The sequence below is a fragment of the Carassius carassius genome, chromosome 8 (assembly GCF_963082965.1).
Source record: "Carassius carassius chromosome 8, fCarCar2.1, whole genome shotgun sequence".
Classification (NCBI taxonomy): domain Eukaryota; kingdom Metazoa; phylum Chordata; class Actinopteri; order Cypriniformes; family Cyprinidae; genus Carassius; species Carassius carassius.
The window spans coordinates 31,005,374-31,015,276 of record NC_081762.1 but is presented as its reverse complement, the minus strand read 5'-3'; the positions used below and the strand labels follow the sequence as shown (position 1 = coordinate 31,015,276).

At 42.0% G+C, this 9,903-nt stretch overlaps 1 non-coding gene across 1 annotated transcript; it reads left to right on the top strand.

Annotated features, from left to right (window-relative positions):
* Positions 1 to 6,237: 6,237 nt before the first annotated feature.
* On the top strand, positions 6,238 to 6,309 carry trnaq-cug (transfer RNA glutamine (anticodon CUG)). The gene has a single exon. It is a non-coding gene; the product is annotated as a tRNA-Gln (tRNA).
* The last annotated feature ends 3,594 nt before the right edge of the window (positions 6,310 to 9,903 follow it).

Below are 9,903 nucleotides of genomic sequence, written 5' to 3'. Positions count from 1 at the left end.
ACATCTCCCACTCTTTTCCCTTTTTTGAGGCGGGCCATTGACCAAAAATCACAGGGTTCCAACCTCTCTGTATAACTGCTTCCCCACAGCCAGAGAGCTATCTGTTTCCAAGTTGGCCTCCAACCAAGCAGTTTCGGTTCCATGGTGTAATGGCACTCTGGGCTTTGAATCCAGTGATCTGAGTTCGAATCTCGGTGGAGCCTGTGCGCTTTCTTGCCGCAGGAAAAGATAAAACAGCACTAGTTTGGCGCTGGTGCCAGTGTTTGTGGCCCTGTGAGCAACAGCTGCTTCCATGGTGTAAAGGTTAGCACTCTGGACTCTGAAGCCAGTGATCCGAGTTCAAATCTCGGTGGGACCTATTTTGCAACCAGTTTGCGCAGGACAATGTCTGAAATACTTTTCGGCAGCTTTTAGTCCAAAAAATTAACTAACGTAGAGAGTGTGGCCGCATTGCATCGATGCTCAGTCTGTCTCTTTAGGGCAGTGGTTCTCAAACCTGTCCTGGAGGCACCCCTGCCCTGCACATTTTTATTGTCTCCCTTATTAGACACACCCAAATAAGGTCTCGCGGTCTCTACTAATGAGCTGATGATTTGAAACAGGTGTGTTAGATGAAGGAAACATTCAAAATGTGAAGGGCAGGGGTGCACAGTTGAAAGAGCACAATATGTTTAATCTGAGTATTTGTTTTAGTCAAATTAATCCATAATGCTCTATATTTATTTATTTATTTATACTCAATAACGAGTTGTATGAGCCTAGGTCATTGAGACATACAGCCATAATAGAAAGATCTATCACAACATGTTAAGAATCTATATATAAATAGTTCTTATACTTTTGTTCTTGTCATAATTTTTTATATGTATTTTTTGTATATTTGTACATACATACATACATATATATATATATATATATATATATATATATATATATATATATATATATATATATATATATATATATATATATATATATATATGTATGTATGTATATAATTTAAAAAAAAAAATTATATAATTGTTTTGACATGATATATATGACTGAATTGTGCAATTGAAATATTTCCTCTTGGCATGAATATAGCCCCTGCTGCTGACATGGCATTAAATGATAAATAAATAAATCACAACATGTTATATGTAAGATAATATATGTATTATAATGGATTTATAATCTGCTATAATATGGCGGTCGTTTTGGACCAGGAACACAAAACTACCTATCATGAAATGAACACAGCAGGAGGGTAAATGCTGTGTTTCCAGGCTACAATGGCAGTTAGTGTAACGTGTTATGTAGTGTTTCAGGCAACGACATGGCTTCAGCTAAGTCTCACAAAGGCATGAGTAATGCTGAATGGCTTGCGTGTCTGGAGAGTTTTGCCCAAACAAGAGTTTGGCCATCTACGCAGGGGAATAGACCTTCTCCCCGACAAAAAAGATGGCATGAGTTGTATCAGAAGGTAAGTTATGCAGCTAGATTCATGGGCAAACTAACAAACATTTTTGATAATACATTGTGGTATTTTTATTTATATGTATGGATAAGTAATTACTTACCATGTAAATACAATGTTATATTGATATAACTATGATGACTTATGGCTGTTTTGAGATCCAGTGTCAGAGGTATAATTCATGTTCACAGATAGAAAAGTGCCCTCTGCAAATGAGGGGACAGACCACTCTTCTGAAGGAAGCTCAGACATGTATTTGTGGATTTCACAAGGTAACTTCAATTAGCCTGGTTCAAGTTGCATAAATAGATAGATGTGTTTGCCACATCAATATTTCTTTATATCTAAAATCACATTAGGAAGACTGTTTTGTACTTTATGCATGTGTCACAGGTTCATCTACCAGTCACAGTGGAAGCATCACAGAGCACCCCGACCCAAAGCACACCCTCTGTCAGTGATGTGTCATGTCCTGCAAAGAGAGCTAAACTAACATTGTCAATGGTAAGCAGACCACACTATTGCATGCATCACTGCAGATATTGAAACATCTCAACCTTTAACTATAGTGTTAGGGTTTTGTTATCACTAACCATGACAAATCTTTTCAGTTTGAAAAGTCAAGGTTTGGAGGCTCACATGTGGCAGCAGCAAAACCTAATTTGAGCACCCAGAGGAAAACCTCTCAGGTTAATATTAAAAGACATCAAGGCTTTTATAATGACATCATGACTTTATTACTATGTAATTTTAATTTATTAAAAACATGGCAATCCCCTTAATAGATTAATCATAATGTTTGACTCCACAGATGTTAGAGCACTCCAGTTCAGCTGCAGTTTCATGTCCACCCTCTGATCCTCATCCTTCTCCATCCCCCAAACCTCATCAGCCTGTCATCCAGTCCTCCTCTTCCTTCTTCCTTCCTCCACCTCAGAGTTCACAACGCATCAAAGAAACAGCAACGCCATCAACTGTTTCTGAGAATACTGTTGTGAGGAGCCCAGTAAGATCTCATTCAAAATATATAGATGTCTTCATCATTTAATGCTCTCTTAGCTTTTATTTAAACCAGTGTTTTTAAAAATATCAGCAGGTCTCATCTCAGCCAGAAGATCTCCCCCTTCTGTGGCCACAGACAATGCCACAGCAAGACCAGAAGTGGGTGTCGGAAGCACTTTTTAGGGTTGGTGCAAAGGGAAAGCTGGAGCTGCGTGAAAACCTACAGTTGTGGTATCACCCCCCACCACCAGCCCTGTTGTACCACCAAGCTCCAACACCTGATAGGTTTTTTTCACAGCGTCTCTTGCTCTGGATGCCATATAAGCTGTGGAAGGTGCGGCTCCAGTGTACTAACCCTGCCTGTGCCACGCAACAGCTGTGTGGTGGTGGACTGCACAGGAGGGTACGACAGGTGTTAGACATTAACAGATACTACAACCTGGTGACAGAGACCCTGATCTGCACCAGGTGTAGAACCAGCTACCTGTCCTGGAGTCATGCTGTGCTGCAGCAGTTGGACCTGGCCCATCGATCTGAATTCAGGGTCATCCTCACACGCAAGTAATTACTTTGCAGTCATTTTCACTTATGTGCTACCTTTTTTGATAAATATTTCCTACAATAATTAGATACCTTATAATAAGATACTTAAATGAATACTTTTTTCCAAGGTATGCCTGTGACATTCGGGTTCTTCGCTTGCTGCGTGAGAGGGGCATGGGGAATGGCCCAGTGATGATCATCGGCCAGCTGAGAGAGAACCACCGGGCTCCTTCAGCTGGACCAGTGCCCAGTGTCCTGGCTCCACGACTGCTCAGAGTCCGGGCTCCTTCACCTGCACCAGTGCCCAGTGTAGCTGCACCAGTGCCCAGTGTCCTGGCTCCACCACTGCTCAGAGTCCGGGCTCCTTCAGCTGCACCAGTGCCCAGTGTAGCTGCACCAGTGTCCAGTGTCCAGACTCCACCACTGCTCAGTGTCCAGGCTCCTTTAGATACACCAGTCCCCTCAGCAATGGTAAAATTTCCTTTGCTATACGAATTGTGACTCATTTAGTTATTTGCCATTAAGCAGTAAACTTACTTAACAGCATGTAAATACCTAACCAACAGTTATATATTTCCAGGCTGTTGACGAGCACTGCATTCCTGGAATGGACCGGGTGGATGCGTTGGCAGAGTGTCTGGTAGAGCTGCGCACACAGGCAAGCCTCACACTTACCAACCAACAAGTTGCGACCATTGTGGGTTTGTGGCAGAACCTGGACAAATTTGATAAAGACAGGGTAGTGTATGCTGCTCGTCATCAAGACAGGCTACTTACAGGACGTTTTAGGTCCCCGAAAAAGAAAGCTGTCTTCACTCCTGGTGTCGAAAGCACAAAAAGGTGTGTTTTGGGTTCTAGCGGCTCTACAGCACAGTGACCTAATTGCTGTCACCTTGTTGAAATGATTTTCATAAGGTTATGTAACATCCACCGAAGCCCCAAGAAACAGCGGACAGAATCTCTGTCTAGATGGGATCTCATTCTTCGTGATTACAGAAGAATTCGGCAGCTAATCCTGAGCAATGGAATGGTGATGAGTGACACAACCCTTCAGCTAGTTGAGGTAAATCAGAGGACTCTTACGACATGGCACAATAACCGTTTAAAGGGTCAGGAGGTCTCCTTGCTGTTGCAAGGGCTGGACCTTCCAGAGGCACGTCCAGTGGCTTTGGATGCTTTGCCTCCAGCACGAGTACAGCCTGTTGTGCCTCCACAATATAGCCACCAGTTGCATACCTACCAGATGCCACCAGACACAGCTGGACAGGCAAAGACAAAGTTTAGAAAGATTGCGCCCTCAGCTACCTGTACATCTGCCACAGCAACTTCAATCTGGCCATCAGCCGTACACCCTCAGCGTTCAGCCACGTCCAGCCAGCTAAGGACAATTTGTCCCAGGCCGACAGCACCACACCCATTGGTTCCTGACACACCCAGTGCCCCTGTTGTGTCTCAGATGTTTCTGGTGCCCTGCCCAGCCCCATTTTCCACCATTAACCCTGGAGCAATTACCTCTGACCCACCTGCAAATGACACAGCCACTCCAACCAAACGGTCGTACAATCGTACTGTAAAAGAAAATTCGTGCAGAAAGTGTGGCCAATTTCGTACTCAAGAAACTGGCCATAGCCAGTACAAAGGCAAAATATATTGCCCTAATAAAGAAACATTTACGAAGGAGCAATGGTTACAGATTATGAGAAGATAACTCATTTATTTATGTGTGATACATTCATTTTGTTCTCTTGGTTGGATCTGTTTTTTTTGTTCTGTTTTTTATCTTCCAGCCATATTTAATGTTAAGTAATTATACTGTGCACTTTTTTATCTTGTATTATTATTATTATTATTATAAACATGTGGGCATGTGTATGAATACACTATAATACATATGTAAATATATAATACATTTTAAATAAAGTTAAACTATTATATTATTATTATTATTATAGAAAGGTTTATGTGTAAAGGAAGCAGTATAAAGTAAAATACCAAAATGTGTATATTTTGATGTATATATTTATATATTTTTTGTAATTATTTTATATAGACTGTGCACATAAAATACTTAATTTTATATTGAATTAAGTACATTTACTACATTTTTCTAAATATGTATATAGTTAATAAATATATTTCTTGTATTGTTGTTGTATTTATTTGTTTTATTGAATGTAATGACATTCAGTTTACAGTTGCATTCAGTGTCACGTGTAGCTTTGCAAGTAATATGATACAATAAAGTGTGAATGCCATAATAAGGAGGTTATTTTGTCCCTACTGCCACAGGAAATGATTGCCTTAATAAATGCACTTGGACAAATGATAATGATAATGATAATGAGGATACAATAAAAATCAATCTTAGAAACTTGGAACATTAAATCAAAAACATTACTCTCAAAATCAATCTTAGAAACGAAACAATAATTAAATTCAAATACATTACTTTTAAAATCAAACTTGGAACATTAAATCAAAAACATTTCTTTCAAAATCAATCTTAGAAACGAAACAATAATTAAATTCAAATACATTACTTTTAAAATCAAACTTGGAACATTAAATCAAAAACATTACTTTCAAAATCAATCTTAGAAACGAAACAATAATTAAATTCAAATACATTACTTTTAAAAGCAAACTTGGAACATTAAATCAAAAACATTACTTTCAAAATCAATCTTAGAAACGAAACAATAATTAAATTCAAATACATTACTTTTAAAATCAAACTTGGAAACGAAACAATCGATTCACGAGTTTTAACAATTTTTAACAACTTTATGTGACAGCGTGGATTCGAACCTGCGATTTCCTGAGTTTCTCGCGCTTCTCTTCCTCCCTCTCCCCCCCTTCTTATACAGACTATTGTTCCCCAGCTTTGGCAGAGTTGGGAGAGCGTTAGACTGAAGATCTAAAGGTCTCTGGTTCGATCTCCCACTCTTTTCCCTTTTTTGAGACGGCCATTGACAAAAAATCACTGGGTTCCAACCTCTCTGTATAACTGCTTCCCCACAGCCAGAGAGCTATCTGTTTCCAAGTTGGCCTCCAACCAAGCATTTTCGGTTCCATGGTGTAATGGTCAGAACTCTGGGCTTTGAATCCAGCGATTCGAGTTCGAATCTCGGTGGAGCCTGTGTGCTTTCTTGCCGCAGGAATAGATAAAACAGCACTAGTTTGGCGCTGGTGCCAGTGTTTGTGGCCCTGTGAGCAACGGCTGCTCCAGTTAAGGTTCCATGGTGTAATGGTTAGCACTCTGGACTCTGATTCCAGTGATCCGAGTTCAAATCTCGGTGGGACCTATTTTGCAACCAGTATGCGCAGGACAATGTCTGAAATACTTTTCGGCAGCTTTTCGGCAGGTCTGCATGTTTTGCATGTCTCTCTTTGTTAGCACACCTGATTCGGATAATCAGCTCATTAGAAGTGAGCTCCTAGCGATTCCGTCAAAGTATGCTTCACTTTGGAACATTGGTTCACGGATTTGTGCTGCGCAACGTCTTCACACATGGAGAAGTGTGACATCATTTACCTCTGTATACCTCGATACACCACTGTATTACTCACTTTGAATTGAACGTATACATACGCTTTGAACTTGAATCACGGACGGATGTCATGTGATTTCCAGTTCTCAGGGCACTTACGTTCGAATGGAACAAATGTCTGAAGCTATACGAGAAACTTACAAAATGTGAAGAGCATTGCATTCACAAACATTATGGCAGGTTTTTTTTTCAATCAGGCAGACACGGATGGCTAAGCCAGGCCGGTTAGCTCAGCTGGTTAGAGCGTGGTGCTAATAATGCCGAGATACAGACTCCCAAAATTTGGAATTTGAACCGTTATAACTCAGGAACCGGACCACCCAGGAACTCGTGGGTGGTCGCATACGGTAGGCCCCTTGACCCTCTAGGGATCCCCCGAATTTTAGTTCCGGGGTCCACCGCTTCGGGGAGAAACTAGCAAAATAATAGTACCATCCACCCCCCCTCTCACCTACTCATCCAAGCCGGCCAGGGTGCACCCTCCCCGGCTAGAGAAGGCAGCTCGAGGGGGGTGGAAGTTGGAAGAAAAATTTTAGAATGAGGCCTAGAGAAAACACTTGTACTGTACTCAGGGCTCTAAGAGGAATCCATTTTTGTAAATTTTATCCCATAACATGTGGTGAATGTTAACCAAAATGTCACACATTTTGCCAAGCTGTACCTCCGCCAAAACGGGGCCAAACTGCACCAAAATCGTGACAAAGTCAGACCAGGGGGCCCTCTATGCGACGACATCAGCCCCAAGTCCCTATGACCCCGGGGGTCCGAGTTACGGCCCTCCAAAATTTGGAATTTGAACCGTTATAACTCAGGAACCGGACCACCCAGGAACTCGTGGTTGGTCGCATACGGTAGGCCCCTCGACCCTCTAGGGATCCCCCGAATATCCCATAATACTGTAAAAATATTCATAGAAAAAATGTTGGATTTTGGTAATTTTCACCACATGTGGTGATGTCACACACACATTGCCAAGCTGTAACTCCGCCAAAACGGGGCCAAACTGCACCAAACTTGGGTCAGAGTAAGACCTCCAGAAGGCCTACCAAACACCGTTTCAGCTGTCCTCCCTAACATCCCTCTACATGTTAGATACAGCCCCATTTTTAGGTCAATTAAGAGGCCAACTTGAGGTCTTTGATTGCTTCCACGTTAGTTCATATTTCTTCTTTTGTTGATGCTGGAATAGCTCTTTTTTCTTGGCCTTGGGCAAGAAGGCTCGTTGGTCTAGGGGTATGATTCTCGCTTTGGGTGAGAAACGTCCCAGGTTCAAATCCCGGACGAGCCCTTGTTCAGGTTAAAACGTGAAGCTTTGTGGTCTCATTGCATTCACAAACATTATGGCAGGTTTTTTTTTTCAATCAGGCAGACACAGATGGCTAAACCAGGCCGGTTAGAGAGCTGGTTAGAGAGTGGTGCTAATAACGCCAAGGTCGCGGGTTCGATCCCCGTACTGGCCAGCTGTTTTTATTGTCTGGGGGCTCATCTCTGCTCTGCTCTTCAGCTCCGACAAAGAGTAGGGTGATCTCACTGAAATCCCTTCTTGCTAAGCAGAGGTTTGTTGTAGCCGAAATAGCTCAGCTGGGAGAGCGTTAGACTGAAGATCTAAAGGTCCCTGGTTTGATCATGGGTTTTGGCAAAATCTCCCACTCTTTTCCTTTTTTTGAGGCGGGCCATTGACCAAAAATCACTGGGTTCCAACTTTCTCTGTATAACTGCTTCCCCACAGCCAGAGAGCTATCTGTTTCCAAGTTGGCCTCCAACAGCACTAGTTTGGCACTGGTGCCAGTGTTTGTGGCCCTGTGAGCAACGGCTGCTCCAGTTAAGGTTCCATGGTGTAATGGTTAGCACTCTGTACTCTGAATCCAGTGATCGGAGTTCAAATCTCGGTGGGACCTATTTTGCAACCAGTTTGCTCAGGACAATGTCTGAAATACTTTTCGGCAGCTTTTAGTCCAAAAAAATTAACTAACGTAGAGAGTGTGGCCGCATTGCATCGATGCTCAGTCTGTCTCTTTAGGGCAGTGGTTCTCAAACCTGTCCAAGAGGCACCCCTGCCCTGCACATTTTTATTGTCTCCCTTATTAGACACACCCAAATAAGATCTCGCGGTCTCTACTAATGAGCTGATGATTTGGAACAGGTGTGTTAGATGATTGAAACATTCAAATTGTAAAGGGCAGGGGTGCCTCCAGTACAGGTTTGAAAACCACTGCTTTAGGGAACTGTCTGTAAAATGGCACTGTTTTGCAACCAATTTGCACAGGACCATGTCTGAAATACTTTTTGGTAGCTGTGAGCCCAAAAAAAGCTAACGTGGGTGTAACAGTCACTGTCTGTCACATTATTTACTTGTCCTTAAGGTCAGTGCTATGTTCATCCCATTCACTAGGTACACCAGTAGCATATATACCTTGTGTATAAAAGAGGAAGGAGAAGAGTAAGAGGTTGCTCCAGTTTGAGTAACCACATTGTTAATGGCTGTTCTCTTAAATAATCCTGGCTTGAGAAACTGTTTGTTTGCTGCTCAGCTAGGACCTTTGCATTACATGGAACTTACATTGCCTTGAGTGCTGGCATGAGAATTTGCTTGGGTGCTTAGGACAAAGCAACTGCCCAAGGATTGTATTCCAAGACTCCCGGACTACAACCAGAAGAACAAATACTTCCTTCCATCAATACCTACCATTTGCAGATAAGACTGTTCATTCTTATGACTGCTCACTTGATCAACTCCATTATTCATCAACATCTTTATGGAACATTTCACACTTATCCACTCACACCATTACTTTTTTGTGATTTATTCTAGGTTTGAGTTTGTTTGATTGTTCGGTGTTTATGGTGCACTGTTCATGTAAAAATTCAATATATGCAGTGAAAAGATTTTCCTTTCTTGTCTTTTGTTAATACATGTATACCCTGAACACAGAATCCAGTAGGATAGAGTGCAAGATTGATTCCACCTCATTCTTCTGTTGCAGGCCTGATTTAAAATAGCTTGGGACAGTTATATGGGAGTGTCGCAGCATTGCGTCAACGCTCAGTCAGTCTCTTTAGGGCAATGGTTTTCAAACTTTCCTGGAGGAACCCTTGCCCTGAACATTTTGTATGTCTCCCTTATTAGACACACCCAAATCAGGTCTTGCAGTCTCTACTAATGAGCTGATGATTTTAAACCGGTGTGTTAGATGAGGGGAAATGCAAAATGCGCTTCGGTACACATCAGAGTGTGTGGCCTTTTTTTGATAATCGCGGCCTGCATCCGGTGCACTTCCAGGAGCCACCACCACTTGCTTCAGTACCCAGCTACAAATGGCTCCTCACTGTATACAGTCAGGACATTTT